The sequence below is a fragment of the Bidens hawaiensis genome, unplaced genomic scaffold (assembly GCF_021521415.1).
Source record: "Bidens hawaiensis isolate Kalapana, Puna unplaced genomic scaffold, B.hawaiensis_p1.1 tig00056041_1, whole genome shotgun sequence".
Lineage (NCBI taxonomy): Eukaryota > Viridiplantae > Streptophyta > Magnoliopsida > Asterales > Asteraceae > Bidens > Bidens hawaiensis.
Genome location: NW_027506357.1, coordinates 16,227 through 33,100, shown reverse-complemented (window position 1 = coordinate 33,100; position 16,874 = coordinate 16,227). Strand labels below are relative to the sequence as shown.

Below are 16,874 nucleotides of genomic sequence, written 5' to 3'. Positions count from 1 at the left end.
AGAATCTAAGAAGGAATCAGAAAAGAAAGAAAGTAAGAAAAAGGAAAAAGAAAAGGAAAGAAAGAAAGAAACGAGTGATGAAAGTTCAACGGCCGAGAACGACCTCCGTGATAAAACCAAGAAGTTAAAGATACACGAAGGTTGTGATTTCAAGGTGTTCAAAGTTTATAACCCCAAAGAGTTCCATGGGGATAAGGGAGCAATACACACCCTCCGATGGTTGGAGGAGATGGAATCGATTGTGCTGATTAGCAAGTGTACGGAAAGTGAGAAGGTGCAATATACGTCCCAGATGTTCAACGGGGAGGCATTAGAATGGTGAAATACCCTGATTGGAATCAAGGGTAGAGAAAGTTTATACAATCTGGACTGGGCAACGTTTAAAGCTTTGATAGTAAAGAAGTTTTGCCTAATAAACGAAATGGATCAGATTCAGACTAAACTCTGGAATCACAAAGTTGTGGGAACCAATCTCAAGGAATATAACACCAAGTTTCTTGAGTATTGTAGAATCGTACCTCACTTGGTCACTCCTGAAATCAATAAAGTGATGCGCTATATTTACGGGTTGCCAATAGAAATCCGAGACTTAGTCCGTTCACATATGCCGTCTTCGACGGAATCTGCCATGGAGTTGGCCGGATATTTGATGGATGGAATGATAAGAAATAAGGATGAGAAGAAAAAGGATGATGGAAGAACAACTGTGGGAGGAAAAATAAAGAGGACCGAGAAGAAGAGGGAAGGGGCATTTGTGTTTAGTCGCCCCATTTGCAAGTCATGCGGTAGGAGGCATTTCGGTAGATGTCTTCGACCAACTAACATCGTTGTATGTGGATTTTGTAAGAAACCAGGACATTTGGAAGCAGATTGTAGGAAGAAGACAGGAGTATGTTTTGAGTGTGGCGAGAAGGGACACTATAGTACTGAGTGTCCAAAGAAGAAGCCAATGACAAATACAGTAGGTGCAAGTGGCAGCGGTGCCAAGACCGATGCCAAGAAGGGAAACGCTCGTGTCTTTATGTTAGACACTCAGAAGGCTGCAGAATTACCGGGCGTGATCACCGGTACGTTTCCTATTAATAATGTTTATGCTAGAGTATTACTTGACACAGGTACAAACCAAAGTTTTATAGATTATAAATTTTGTAGTCTATTAAATGAGCCCTTAGTTAAATTAGATAAACATTATGAAGTCGAGACTGCTGATGGTAATATAAGTAGAATAACCAAAGCCTTAAATGATGCCACAATTTCTTTAGCCGATCACATCACACCTGTACGATTGTTACCCATGACATTGGCAGGTTTTGATGTAGTTTTAGGTATGGACTGGTTATCGTCTAATCAAGCCCGTATCTTATGTAATGATAAGGCTATTGACATCCGAATGTCTAACAATAAAACCATTCATATCACTGGAGATAAAGAAGCAGGAAGGGTAGGAATCATTTCTAAGATAAAAGCAAGTAGTTGTTTAGGTAAGGGATGCCTTGCATTCATGGCCTATGTAACTAAAGAACCTGAACCCAAGAAGATGGAGGAAGTGCCAATCGTGTCCGAATTTCAAGTTGTATTTCCTGATGAGTTACCAGGAGCCCCGCCAGATAGAGAAGTAGAATTTAGAATCAACCTTATACCGGGAACCTCACCAATAGCTAAATCTCCTTATAGACTAGCACCCACGGAGATGAAAGAATTAAAAAAGCAGTTAGATGAGCTCTTGGAGAAAGGACTTATACGACCGAGTTTGTCACCATGGGGAGCTCCAATTTTGTTCGTAAAGAAGAAGGACGGATCGATGAGAATGTGTATAGATTATAGAGAGCTTAATAAGGTCACAATCAAGAACAAGTATCCACTTCCAAGAATCAACGATTTGTTCGATCAGCTCCAAGGAGCAAGTTGTTTCTCAAAGATTGATCTTAGATCGGGTTACCACCAGAAAGTACAAGAAGAAGATATCCCAAAAACAGCCTTTAGAACCCGATACGGACATTATGAGTTCACCGTGATACATTTCGGACTCACTAATGCTCCGGCAGCTTTCATGGACATGATGAATCGTATTTGTAAACCATATCTAGGCAAGTTTGTTATCGTTCTCATTGATGACATTCTTGTTTATTCAAAATCCAAAGACGGTCATCAAGTTCATCTCAAAATCATATTTGAAACCTTAAGAAACGAGAAATTGTACGCCAAATTCTCCAAGTGTGAATTCTGGTTGTCCGAAGTTCAATTTCTTGGTCATGTTATAAATGAGAAGGGTATTCAAGTAGATCCAGCAAAGATAGAAGCCATAACCAAATGGGAGAAACCTAAGACACCGACTCAAGTTCCAAGTTTTCTTGGCTTAGCCGGATATTATCGAAGGTTTATTCAAAACTTCTCCCGAATAGCCGTTCCATTAACTTCACTCACAAGAAAGGCAATTAAGTTTGAATGGGGACCGAAGCATGAGGAAGCATTTGAAACACTCAAACAAAAGTTAACTAATGCACCTATTCTGGCCTTGCCAGAAGGATTGGAAAACTTTACCATTCACTGTGATGCTTCGCATACGGGAATGGGATGTGTTTTGATGCAATGGAAGGAAGTGATTGCTTATGCTTCGAGGCAGTTAAAAGTTCATGAAAAGAATTAAACCACACACGACCTTGAATTGGGTGCTATAATCTTCGCATTGAAATTATGGTGACATTACTTGTATGGTGTTAAGTTCATTGTATATACTGATCACAAAAGTCTAAAGCATATATTCGATCAAAAGGAATTGAATATGAGGCAAAGGCGTTGGATGGAAACACTTAATGATTATGACTGTGAGATCATATATCATGAAGGAAAGGCGAATGTTGTGGCTGACGCCTTAAGTAAAAAAGAACATGAGAAACCAAAGAGAGTTCGAGCTCTTTGATTGGAACTCAAAGTTGATTTAGCTAGTCAGATCAAAGAAGCTCAGAAGTTGGCACTGGAAGAAGGAAACATTAAAGCTGAAAAAGAGAATGGTACACTCGACCAGTTAGTCAAAGGAAGTGATGAAATACTTAGACTCGGTACTAGGATTTGGGTACCGATGGTCGGGAATTTAAGAGGTAAAATTCTAGAAGAGGCACACAAGTCAAAGTATATAATGCATCCGGGAAGTGACAAGATGTATCACAATTTAAAGAAGATTATTGGTGGATCGGAATGAAGAAAGATGTTGCTTTGTATGTAGCTAAGTGCCTAACATGTTCTAAAGTGAAAGCTGAACATCAGAAGCCGTTAGGATTACTAAAACAACAACCAGAAATCCCGATATGGAAATGGGATATGATAACTATGGATTTCATCATGAAGTTACCTAAAACTTCTCGTCAAAATGATGCGATCTGGGTTATTGTCGATAGACTTACTAAGTCTACTCATTTTATTTCGATACAAGAAACATTTAGCATGGATAAATTAGCACACTTATATGTCAAAAACATAGTATCCTTACATGAAGTGCCTTTATCCATCATTTCTGATAGAGATAGTAGATTCACTTCAAATTTTTGGTCAAGCTTTCAAAAGGCCATGGGGACTCGATTAAACTTAAGTACCGCATACCATCCCCAAACTGATGGCCAAAGTGAACGTACAATTCAAACCTTAGAAGATATGCTTCGTGCCTGTGTTATCGACTTAGGAGGAAGTTGGGACACTCATCTCGCGCTAATGGAATTCTCGTATAACAAGCAGCACCATTTGAAGCATTGTATGGGCGTAAGTGTAGAACACATATATGTTGGTCAGAAACAGGTGATAGTCAGTTGTCAGGACCCGAAATTGTTCAAAGAACCACTGATCAAGTTATACAAATCCATGAACGATTAAAGGTAGCAAGAGATAGACAAAAGAGTTATGCGGCGTTCATCGCAAGCCATTAGAGTTTAAAGAAGGCGATAGAGTTTTATTGAAAGTGTCGCCTTGGAAAAGTGTAGTAAGATTTGGGAAGAAAGGGAAATTGAGTCCACGTTTTGTGGGACCATTTAAGATACTTGAAAGAATCGGACCAGTTGCTTATCTTCTAGAGTTACCCGATGAAATGAAAGGCATTCACGATGTGTTTCATATATCCAATCTACGCAAGTGTTTAGCCGACGAAACTCTTGTTATGCCATTAAAAGATGTTAAGATCAACGAGAAGCTTAAGTTTGTGGAACAACCTATTCAAATAGAAGATAGTATGGTCAAGTTTCTCAAACACAAACGACTCAAGCTCGTGAAAGTCAAATGGGATTCAAGACGAGGGCCCGAGTATACGTGGGAGCTTGAGTCAGAAATGAAAAAGAAGTATCCCTATCTATTTCAATAAATCTCGAGGACGAGATTATTCAAAAGGTGGAGAGGATGTAACACCGCTTCTTTTACCCTGTAAGTTTAAAGCCAAATTATACCAACTTACATAAGTATAGGGACCAAAAATGTAAAATCTGAAATCTTATCCCATCGCGGTACGCGACGAGGTAACACTCAACCCATCGAGTAGCGTGATGGACTTGATTAGTCAGTGGACACATGTCCAACAACGTGTCAACACGTGGCACGATTTGACAGGCCACGCACCACCGCATAAGGCGGCGTAAAAGTGCGGCGCCGCGGTACGCGACGGGTCCCAAGAAACCCATCGCGTATCGCGATGGGGTTCTGAATTCGCCTATAAAATGGGGTGACGGGCATGAACTCCATTCATCCCAAACACACCTCCATTTACACACGCTTAACCACGAAAGGCGTGCCCCATTAACGTACCAAGCCGACGTGCCATTTTCTCGTAGTTCGTGCAAGGAACGAAATTATAATCAAGCTAGCAATCGTATAATCGAGTAGATCAAGATCCTGCCTTTTTCTTATTATCAATCTAAGTATCCAATCTAAGGTAGGAGTTATGTTTGAGTTATTTGAATTATAGCTTAGAACGATCAATCAAGGCTATGGCCTTTAACCTTGAAAGGTTTTATAAACATTCTATAAACATTCATAAATGAGTTTTCATAAACATTACTTCATAACTAAGTAATGTCAGTCAAAGATATATTTTGACGGGCATATAGTAACTGTAAGGGTGATACCATTAGTAGTAAGTTTCTTGCCTAAGGAAAAGTAATTCATACAAATCCTAATCAACCGAGGGACCCGTTTACTTACCTGGAGAAACTTACCAACGTGTTATAACCTATAAGCCAAAGCATGCTACATCAAACGTCACATAAAAACTAAGTGTTTTCAATCATAATCAAATCTAAACAATTTCAAGGTTAAGCTTAGCAATCACAGCTTAATCAAAACATCATTCAAGTATTTATACAAACCTATTGTGTATAGGTTAACATCATACACAATCAATCAATCAGTCAAGGTTTTCCAACACCGACGGTACAGGTGAATACGTTCAAACCTTTTATAACGTGAATATGTTAACCTTTTCAATCAGTCAAAACATATTTATACTCGATAAGATGAACGGGTGTTTGTCTTAACGAGTCAGGCAATGTTTACATGAGATTATGTGATCTCTAAAACGTTATAATACAAAGTAGAGAATAAAATCAACTCAGACCAATACGCATGTGTCTGGATCCAAACATAACTGTTAAAGCCCAATCAATCAATCGAAGGCAATGAAGCCGCGGGCTGCAACGGTCATGACTAGTTCTCAGTTCAGGTCCGTTCGGCTCGGGGAATACCGTTATGTGTGTAGGGCAGTGGTACATATACCGGAAGTAGAAATGCTTCCGCTGAGGTTGTCAAGAAAACTAAGTTTGTATTATAATCGTCATTCAAAATGTTTTATTGAGTCATACGTGTTCATCAGCATATAGCTGACGTATTTTTCCAACCCATTGTAGGTAATTAAGCATAAGTAGCATTAGCAAGGATTGGAGTCTTAATGAAGATAGAAGTTCGTACAAGATGGCTCCGTTTTGACTATTAAAATCCATGTAAATTGAAACATATCTTTTGTAAACTAATACTTGGGTATTTAATTCCCGAGTAAATTTTTAATATAAATTAATATTATATTCAAACCTACAGTCTTCTGCTAAAATTAAACCATAAACTTTGATATATTTACAAAACAGGTACAAACTTGTGGTCACACGCCTAGGCCCTAAGTCGGGGTGTGACATATTTGATTAGGATAATAACTAGTAATAGGTGGTCTATCGGCGGGATCCGAAGGAAGATCATCCAAATTTATTTTTGAACGTATTGAAAGACTTGAAGTCGAAGGAATATTTGAACTTGGACCGATATCTTCATTTTCTTGCAAATCATCAACCGTATTTGAACATGAAGTTGGAATATTTAAACTTGGTGAAGATGAACCAATGTCATCGTTTTCTTTTCTTTGACGTTTATAAAGGTTTCTAATAAGAGCCTGTTTACTCATCTTCAAAGATTCAAAGTTCCTAAACAACATTTGAAACAAAAACCTAATATCAATAATCAATAACCAATATTCAATTCCAATTTGGCAATTAACACATAAAACTAAATGGTAATCAACTCCAATTTAAACATAAATCTTAAATACCTATTCAATTTAAACCTAAACCCTAAATCCTAAATTAATTTTAATTTAAACAATAAATTGAAAAATCCTACCTGTGGGTGGTGGTTGTGGACCGGTGGTGACAGGTGACTAGTGTGGTGGTGTGGAGGTTGTCCGGCGGTGGTGTAGAGGTTCGTCCGGCGCCGGCGGTGGTGTGGACTGTGGAGCTGCGCTGCTACTGTATATTTTTTTTTACTTTTGTTGATGTAAATGGATAAGATGGATAAGTGAAGTGGTGAACAGTGGTTTGGTTGGGTTGGGTTAATGGGTTTTTTTTTTGGGATTTGGCTTTTGATTGGGTTTAAAACATAGAATGGTTGGGCTTAAAATCTTAGCGGTAACTTTATTTTTTTCCAGCGGTAACGAAACACGAAAATCGACCAAATTTTTTTTACACTACCGGTAAAAAGTTGAGCCGTAGCGGAGGCTACCCCTCCCCACAATGTATGTCCGCCCCTGTTCACACCGCTATCATTCTATCAAACAACCATTTAGGGTTGTACCGGATGACCTTTTGAAGGTCTTTTAGTTAAATCATAGCATCCTACGTTTTCAAACAACCGATTGTGAACAACCCTCGCTACACGAAAAGTTAATAGACACACCGACCTTATAGCAATGACATGACGTTGAGATACGAAGGCTAAGGCGACGCCGCTATAGACCCTGTAAAACTTTTGGTTTTGTGTCGATGCATATGGACGACATGTCGTCGGTATAGGATTAGTGAGAAAACTCAATAATTAGAAACATCCATATAAAAAATGAAGCGCGCGATTTGCTGGTTAATGAGGTCAATGGTTTAAGATGTATCCTCGGTGAGCGTCGTGGTTGTAGCTGGGGTATTGAGCAAAAATTGAAATCTGCAACCCTTGATGTGGTGCGTGTGTCCAACCCACCATCACAATAACAAATGAGATACAAATGCAAGAACAAATAAGACAGATGCATGACGAGATAGATGAATTAAAGGCGAACAAATTATGTGGGCCGAATCAAGATGATAAAGACAACAATATGGATGAAGATGATTCTTAGTTGTTAGGAATAAACACACACACGAACTGAACACAAGCACGAAAGCAATAATGAACACGAGGATTTAACGTGGTTCGGTCTAAACTGACCTACGTCCACGGGTGCCAACTAGGTATTTCTTTTATTGAGTGACAACGATTACAAGTACATAACATTGTTTAAACAGAGACTAGTCTAGGGTTTGTAAATTATTGAACAAGAAATCGAAACCGGGCCGGGCTTCGGTCTGGCCACCCTACACCCGTCTGTCCTTTGGGCTTCAACTAATAAACCGGGCCAACAAGGCCTACGAACCCAACAATCTCCCACTCGGAGGCCTTGGGAACTCTCGTCTGCACTCCTCATCGTACTTCTGTAATCTAAACATCTTCTAGTTGCCACCGCTTCTCATCAATTAACCTGAAAGCCCGTTGAAGCTCCCCGGAGCTCCAACACGTCAGTCACGGCTAAAACTGCCCCTGACCCGTTCTCTGTCTCTACCGACTCCCATAGAAACAAACAACTGCATCCTGAGATACTCTGAGAACAAACACTCTCTATATTCCGCAAGTAATTCACTGGAGAGACTTTTACAGCTGGAATACTGGTTTTCTTAATCCACTGTCGACCTGAAACTGTAACTGAAACACGACCTGTGCTCCCATTGTCACAATGTCCTCCGACTGACTTAACCTTCCTAGCTCGTTCATCATGAATCTTCACTTTGGCTCTGGGTTTATTTGCAAAACGAACCTTCTTCTGCCCACGAGATTCTGTGAACCGGACTTTGTCTTTCACAAAAACTGGATCCACTCCTTTTGGTGGCATATCGACCATATACAACGAACCTATTTTCTTGCCACGAGATTCCCTTTGACTACTTTCCACTGCCCATTCCCGAACTTAACATCATGCCCCTGGTCATCCAACTGCCCAACTGAAATCAAACGTTTCTTTAAGCTTGGAATAACCCTTACGTCTTTCAAAGTCCAAGAAGTGCCTGCTGAAGTTATCAAATCAACATCTCCCATACCCGTAACCTCTAAAATATCATTGTTCGCTAGTCGATAATTTCCAAAATTCCCAAACTTTAGATTTTTCATCGTTTCACTACAGTGAGTGGCATGAAGCAATGCACCAGAATCCATCACCCAAGAGTCAACGTTACTCTCAACACTAAGAACTAAAAACTCATCCTCTGGGCAATCTTCTGTAGTGTTGACTTCTGTAACGTTCACCTCTTTCTTACCATTCGGACACTAATTCATGAAGTGTCCCTTCTCTTTACAACCCTAGCATTCAATATCTTTACGAGTCTTAGACTGACTCCTCTTCCTGCTCCCACTGCCTCGTTGTTTTCCCTACCTCTACCTTCTGTGACTAATATATCACTTGATGATTCACTTGAATTTCTGCGTCTTGAATCTTCTCCAAGAGTCAAATCCCGAATCCCATCAAAAGTAATTTTTGTAGACGAACTACAAAATGCAGTCACTGGTTGCGACCAACTTTCGGGCAAAGAGGATAACAATAAAAGACCTTGAACTTCATCATCAAACTTAATGCCGATTGACACTAAGCAGGAGAGATTCGAGTTAAGATTATTAATATGCGTTGTAACTGACCCACCCTCTTTCATTCGAGTTGTCACTAGCTCTTTGATAAGATAGACCTTATTCGCTGCCGAAGGCTTCTCATACATGTTGGATGGTGCATCCATCATACCACGGGCTGTGGTTTCTTTCATGACGTTAAACGCGACATCTTCTGACAACGACAAAGTAATACAAGCCCTAGCTTTCTTGTCTAACTTCTTCCAATCTGCTTTTGACAACTTTTCTGGTTTTTTATCCTCAAACACTACATCCAAGTCTTTCTGACAAAGTAGCGCTTCAATCTGCATCTTCCACCAACCAAACTTCTGTATCGAAACCTTTCCGGCTTCTGCCATGACAATGACTAAACGAAAACCGGGATAAAAAACAGAGATAGACACAACAATCGCACGGGCCTGAACTTAACAACTGTGCTACTGAACTCTGTTATACAATCATCCTATTTAAATGCAGAGGTATAACGAACTGATAATCAAAGATTGAAACTTTAAACTGAAACGATAAAACCTGACAAACGCGGTTGACACTGGTTAACTGTTTCTTTAACGCTTTTTCTGATTGACAACAGTTCTTCAAAAATAGGATCTTGATTTTGGGAAAAAAATATCAAATGGGTGCTCCCTAATTATTGACCAACAAATGTTCCAGGACCAAAAAAGTGCAAAAGGTGTACGTGGTCTTGGTCAAACCAAAAATAATGGTCAAAGCCTTCCGCTTCAAATTTCAATACCACGCCAATAGTATTTCTCCAAAGAAAAAAGAATAAAAAAACGACCAATCAAGGCTTCTGCCTCAAAATTGATCTACTGTTCCTAATATATTCTTCTTACGGTGTTACACGGTGCTAGCTTTCGAAAACAGAACCCAAGTCGTGATCTACGGACTGGTTTATTAGCGGCGAAACGGCGGCATAAACCTAATGACGATCGGAAAACCGTAGCGGCGGCGGAACCCTAGCGCAGTAGGGTGGCGGCGGCGGAAGGTTTGGCGGCGACTCGGCTGGTTCCCTTGTTCTTCATGTGATCCGAACCTAAGCTCTGATACCACTTGTTAGGATTAAACACACACACGAACTGAACACAAGCACGAAAGCAATAATGAACACGAGGATTTAACGTGGTTCGGTCTAAACCTATGTTGCACGGGAACGGGAAACGGGCACGGGTACGGGAAACGACAAAACTCAAAAAATCAAGAAACAGGTACGGCAAGGGTACGGCAATAAATGCATATAATAAAATAAATATATATTATATATAATGTACCACAAAGCCAAAAATATATTCATACGTTGATGTAAACTTCAAAATTCATACATCTTCCAATGATAACCAATCATTAGTCTTTCAAAATCAATTATAATAATAATAGAGAGGGTTAAATATTGAAATTCACAAACTAATTTTATTTTTATGTAAAACTTATAAGTTTTGGGGACTAGATACAAACAACTGAAAGTTAAAGGGGCAAAATGTTAAAATATTTAAAGTTATTTAAACTTAAATAACCTAATATGAAGTTACAGCCGCTATTCACAACATACTCTTCTTCTTCCTTGTTTCCGGAAAATACTACAGCTCCGGCGCCGGAATATGCCGCCGGAAACGTTTAAAATCGTCCCCAAAGTTCTAGAAACGTATCAAAACACCGTTTGAATTTTCGAGACGGTCAATGACCGTCCACAACTTCAAGGAAACGGTCAAAAACGTTTCATGCTGTCCCCGTCAGCGTTTCCGTACCCGGCGAGTTTCCGTGACGGGGTACGACACCTTGGTCGCGTTTCCGTGTATCAGAGGTCTAAACTGACCTACGTCCACGGGTGGCAACTATGTATTTCTTTTATTGAGTGAAACGATTACAAGTACATAACATTATTTAGATTGAGAATAGTCTAGGGTTTGTAAATTATTGAACAAGAAATTCAAACCGGACCGTGCTTCGGTCTGGCCACCCTACACCCGTATGTCCTTCGGGCTTCAACTAATAAACCGGGCCAACAAGGCCTACGAACCCAACATTAGTTACTTATAATAATTTGATGGTTTGTATTACAGCTACAAATACTATTTAAACTGACGTTTTGTAATTTAATTTGTTTCACACTATAGTTTTCTTATTATAATTTTATTTGGATAAAAACTAGAAAATTTTACAGAAATTTAAGAAAATATGTGATCTTGGCGATGACATGTCGTCGCTAAAGGTTGAAAATATTTATTAAATAATTAATTTTATTATTTTATAGAAAAGTTGAGTCGACTTAACAAAGACTAAATGGCGGCTTTATATGTTGGAAATTATTTTAATAAATGTATATTTAGCTTTCAAAAAAATGGGGGGGGGGGTCATCTATGGCGCCGGCATGTTATCGCCATAGGTTTGAAATTATCTTACTAAATGTTTATTTTTTACCTTCATAAAAATTGGTGGCATTTAGTGGCGATGTCTATAACGAAGACATTAGGACCTTTAGTGTCTAAGTTGTGCAGATGAACTTTATGGAGACGATGTGTCATCCCTAAATGCTATAGCAACATCAGGGGCGAATCTTCATTGGGGCCAGGGGTGGCCCCGGCTCCCCTTGTTTTTTTGCGCAGTATTGTAAATTTCTCAGTTTTCGGCCGAAAAATTTTATACGTAGTGTAAGTTTAGCCTTTTTTGGCCGAAAATTTGAGTCCGCCCCCCCCCCCCCCCCCCCCCCCCCCCGTCGTTTGTGAAATTTTGTATACATTTTGAGCTCGGCCTCCCCGGTGCCTCAGTCCAAGCTTCGCCACTCAGCGACATGTCATCGCTATAGGGTGAATTTTTCGTCATATTACATAAGATTTCTTGTATTGCATTTTGCAGTTTTATATGTAAAATCATAGCTCATCCTTTTCAAGCGTGAATATACATTCATTTATGCATATTTCTTCTGCCGTTTGCTTGATGTTGCCAGCTCATGGACCGGCCCTTATGCAGAGTGACAAGAAAAAAGGTTTGGTGTTGAGAAATGTTTTTCAAAATGACACTAAGAGATGATTATGCATTTATGAAATTAATTAAATTGTTTATGATGCATGTGTAATTGTGTATCATTACTTGCATGATAATTATGCATTATCGATCTTTTATCAATTTGTAAAAAATTTCGGTTACAAACAAGCCTATGGTTAATAACAACAGAGATCATGATGATTTTATGAATTATTTCTAAATTACCTAATAACCAAATTAAATCTACAAATCAAGCAAAAACCTTTTTTCATTTGTTTTATACTATAAATAAATTAATACATATAATTCATGAGTTCATTTAGGTACAATAAAGGTACAAATCTGACATTCCATATATTAATGATAATTTGGGGCATTTAAAGCATTGAAATATTCATAATTAATCTTATTCAATGAGGTCCATAAAGTATAGAGTATAATAAGACACAAACCACACTCTTTTTCAATATGATTTTAACACCTAAAGAAAACATTGTTTCGTATTTTTTCAATTTTTTTTGGAACTTGCTAGCATGAAGATCATTATAACCATGTTATGCTTTTTCATCCTTTCAGGCAAGGATTATGTCTTTCTTTTTTTTTTTGAAAAGAATATTTTTTTTTACTCCTTTTGTTATAAGCATAAATGATTAGAAATAAAACTTCTATTGTTTTTTGTTTTTATACAAAAGGTATTTTATATGATTAACTAAAAGAATGTATCTAAAGGATAACTAATTAAACACATAAATTACATGAGTATATTTTTCTTTTCTTTTAAACCATTTGTAAGAAATGTATTATATCTCTTTTATCTTACTAAAAAAATAATTATAATTTCATCATTCTCTTATTTTGTGCGCAGAATCTATAGCAGACGCTGTACCATATGATTACAGTTTTACAAGTGAGGTAATTAATAGTGAGTACATTATGAGAATAGCATTTGAAAGTAATTAATAAGTTGTTTTTTGAGAAAAAAAAAGAGTAAATTCTTTGTTTTTTCTTAAAATAACCCAAATTAACGTTCAAAGGTAAACTTGGAGCTTTTTCTGAACAATGTTGTCTAATTATTTGTTCAACAATAATACACAATCAAATAAATAGTTCTTATTATATATTTCACAACTCTTGTGATCAGAAATAACAAATACATGAAAACCTTCAAACAAATATATGTTCTTTTGTAATTCATGATCTTTTTGTTGGAATATTGACAGTGCTTAGAAAACCCAAAGAAGCCTCAATATGATGGCGGAATAGTGGTTAACCCCGAGCTAAAAGAAGGATCAAAGGGCTGGGCTTCGTTTGGTAACGCAAAAGTACAATCACGTATTTCAGAAACCAGAAATGAATTCGTTGTTGCTCATCAAAGGAATCAATCATTTGGTAGTGTCTCCCAAGAGTTTTTCTTGGACAAGGAAAAACTCTACACATTTTTTGGTATATATAATGGTGTTTGATATCAAGAAATTAAAACATTCAACTAGATAATTTTTTTGTGTTGATTTATTGAAATTTGGAATGTATGCAGCTTGGTTGCAACTAAGCCATGGGGATGCTACTGTGATTGCTACATTTAAAACACCAACCGGGTATGAGGATGCTGGCTCGACCAGAGCTAAATCTGGTTGCTGGTCCATGCTTAAAGGAGGCCTTGCCGTCAGCAAGTCTAGCTCGGCCCAACTCTATTTTCAGGTATGTTGTGGTTAGCTTGGGTTTGATCCATAATCCTCTCATTCTAACTAGAAGAGATATTGAGACTGTTAATCGAGTTTATTATCTGTTTATATATGTTATTTTTTGATATATCATTTATTTTTTACTTTGCTAGTTGGTTAATTATTCTATTACCTCTAATTTGAATGTTAGGACATTTGTTGAATAAAAAGATACCAATTATTATTATTATTATTATTATTATTATTATTATTATTATTATTATTATTATTAATTGGTTAGCTTTATCATTATCTTATAACTGTCATCTCTTTGAATAAAAGGATGCCAATTTAGTTCTTCTATACACACAAATTATTATTTACCAATATCGCTTTTATTGATCTTCATTTCAATTCTTTCAGAGATGTTACATGATGCATCACAATTAAGCATACATTTGTTTTCTTAACAGAGTGAGAATCCGTTAGTAGATATATGGGTCGATAGCGTTTCATTACAACCCTTCTCAACTGAAGAATGGGAATCTCACCAGTATCAGAGCATTGAAAAGGTTAAATCACAAAATCTTATTGTTTTAGTTAGGAAAAGCTCACAACATATTAAATTATCAATGTTGCTAGTTGTTATTTATTGTGGAATGGTATTTTCAAAAGCAACAATATTCTAATGTATTATTAAGTTCATTTCTAATGACAGGTGAGGAGAAGTAGAGTTAAAATTCAGGCAGTTAATAGTGAAGGAAAACCTCAACCAAATAGAGCACTAATCATTTCTCAAAAGTTTGCATCATTCCCATTTGGATGTGCCATTAACCAGAACATTTTAACTAACCAAGCCTATAAAAAGTGGTTCCTTTCAAGATTTAAATACACTACATTTGAAAACGAAATGATATGGTATGCAAATGAAGCCCACCAATACCACGAGAACTACATCGCAGCGGACGCCTTACTTCAGTTCACAAGGTAGACTGGTGTTTCGGTTCGAGGTCACAACGTGTTCTGGGACGACCCCAAGTATCAACCATATTGGGTTCCTAATCTTAGACCACTACAACTAAGGGCTGCGGCCATCAGAAGAATAAACTCGGTCATGCGCCGATATTCAGGCCAAGTGATTGCTTGGGATGTTGTGAATGAGAATTTGCATTTTAATTTCTTCGAAAGCAAACTCGGTTGGACAGCTTCCTCAAAGTTTTATAAAACGGCTAGAGCTTTAGATAGGCACGCGGCTTTGTTCTTGAATGATTATAATACTATCGAATCACCTAGGGACCATGAATCTTCGCCTGATAGTTACCTGTGGAAAATTAAGCAGATTCGGGCTGGGGGCTATCAAGGGCCCTTATCAATCGGGTTAGAAGGTCATTTCAGATATGCTAACATACCTTACATGAGATCCGCCATTGATAAGGTTGCGAGTTCAAGACTCCCTATTTGGATAACCGAAGTTGATGTTCCATCCGGTCAGGTATCCTTTACAATTTCAAATCAAATACATACGTTTTCTATGAAACACACAAAATTGAGCATCGATGTCTCATTCATCGTAGCTCTATTTTGGACAGAGTTTGGTTTGTTGCAAAGCTCTCATATAGAAGAACATGACCTAGTAAATAATAACTATACATATTAATCGCAGTTACATATAATTATTAGATTCTACAGCTATGTAAAACACATCTTTCCAACACTATGCAGGCACGAGTTTTGGATCAAGTTTTGAGAGAAGCTCATGCACATCCGGCAGTAAATGGGATAGTTTTGTGGTCAGCATGGAGTCCAAAAGGCTGCTTCAGAATGTGTTTAACTGATAACAATTTCAACAACTTACCAACAGGTGATGTTGTGGATAGGATCATTCGGGAATTTTTCAATGTTGAATTTACCGCAACCACAGATGCTCATGGTTTCTATGAGACTTCACTAATACATGGAGAATATGAAGTTTCATTTAAAGATCAATATTACCAAAGTGATTATATTAAATCTCCACAGAATTTTGAGGTTCAAGCATCGGAGGACATCTTACACGTAAAAATCTTAGCTTGAGAAACAAGGCAATTTATGTTGGGCTGACTTTATCAACAACTTGGTTGATTGTTAAAAGATTAAGCAGATTTCCTACTTTATAGCAATTTATATTTAGTAGAAACTAATCTTGTTTTCCAAGAAAGGGTATAGGCTACATACATACATATGCAGGCTACATACATACATATGCCGAGTCATGGTTATGTGATCAAGTTTCTTTAGTTATATTTTCTGGTTATAATAAAAATTAGTTTATTTTAAAATGTGTTATTTGTTAATTAGCGTATATCGATAATGAGTCAGTGTCAGAGGCTTGACCAAGAGCCAAGTCCAAGAGCTAATCGATAATTATCATATATGGATCATCCATCCATTTGTCACCGGAACCTATAACAAAAACTAAACGAAGTATACATATAGTAGGTTTATAAACTAGTTCATATAGGGTGTGTATCATTTAAGAACTTGAAATAACCCTTGAAAACTAACGTTTTTTATATAATTTTTTGTATGTTAATGTTATTTGAGTGTAGTTTTATCATTTTTTATATTTGTATTTACGATTACAATTTTAAAAATTATTTTTTATACATATTTATGTTTTTTTACACATATGTAAACTTGTGATTAACATATGTAATAAAAAAATTATATATACAATATGATAAAACTATACAAATACGTTTCGTTGTTAAAAGTTCCTAAGAGTTCTTAATTTTTTTAGAGTTCTTAAATGATACCACACACACACACACATAAAAGATCCGATACATTAATCCTATATCGTACAATAGGTACGCGACACTTTGGATCGTCGATCTTCAATAACCACGTTAACCCTAAAATCACAATTACGCGAGCCGGTCTCCGTCCACCTCTTCTCCCGTCGATTCCATCCACCTTCACCATCACCGTTCAATGATTCCTTCTACCATCCACCTTCGCGACCATCGTCTACCTTCG

General features: G+C 37.4%; 1 pseudogene; it reads left to right on the top strand.

The window, feature by feature from the left end:
- Window positions 1–604: 604 nt before the first annotated feature.
- On the top strand, window positions 605–15,946 carry LOC143617626 (endo-1,4-beta-xylanase 5-like; annotated as a pseudogene).
- Window positions 15,947–16,874: the final 928 nt, after the last annotated feature.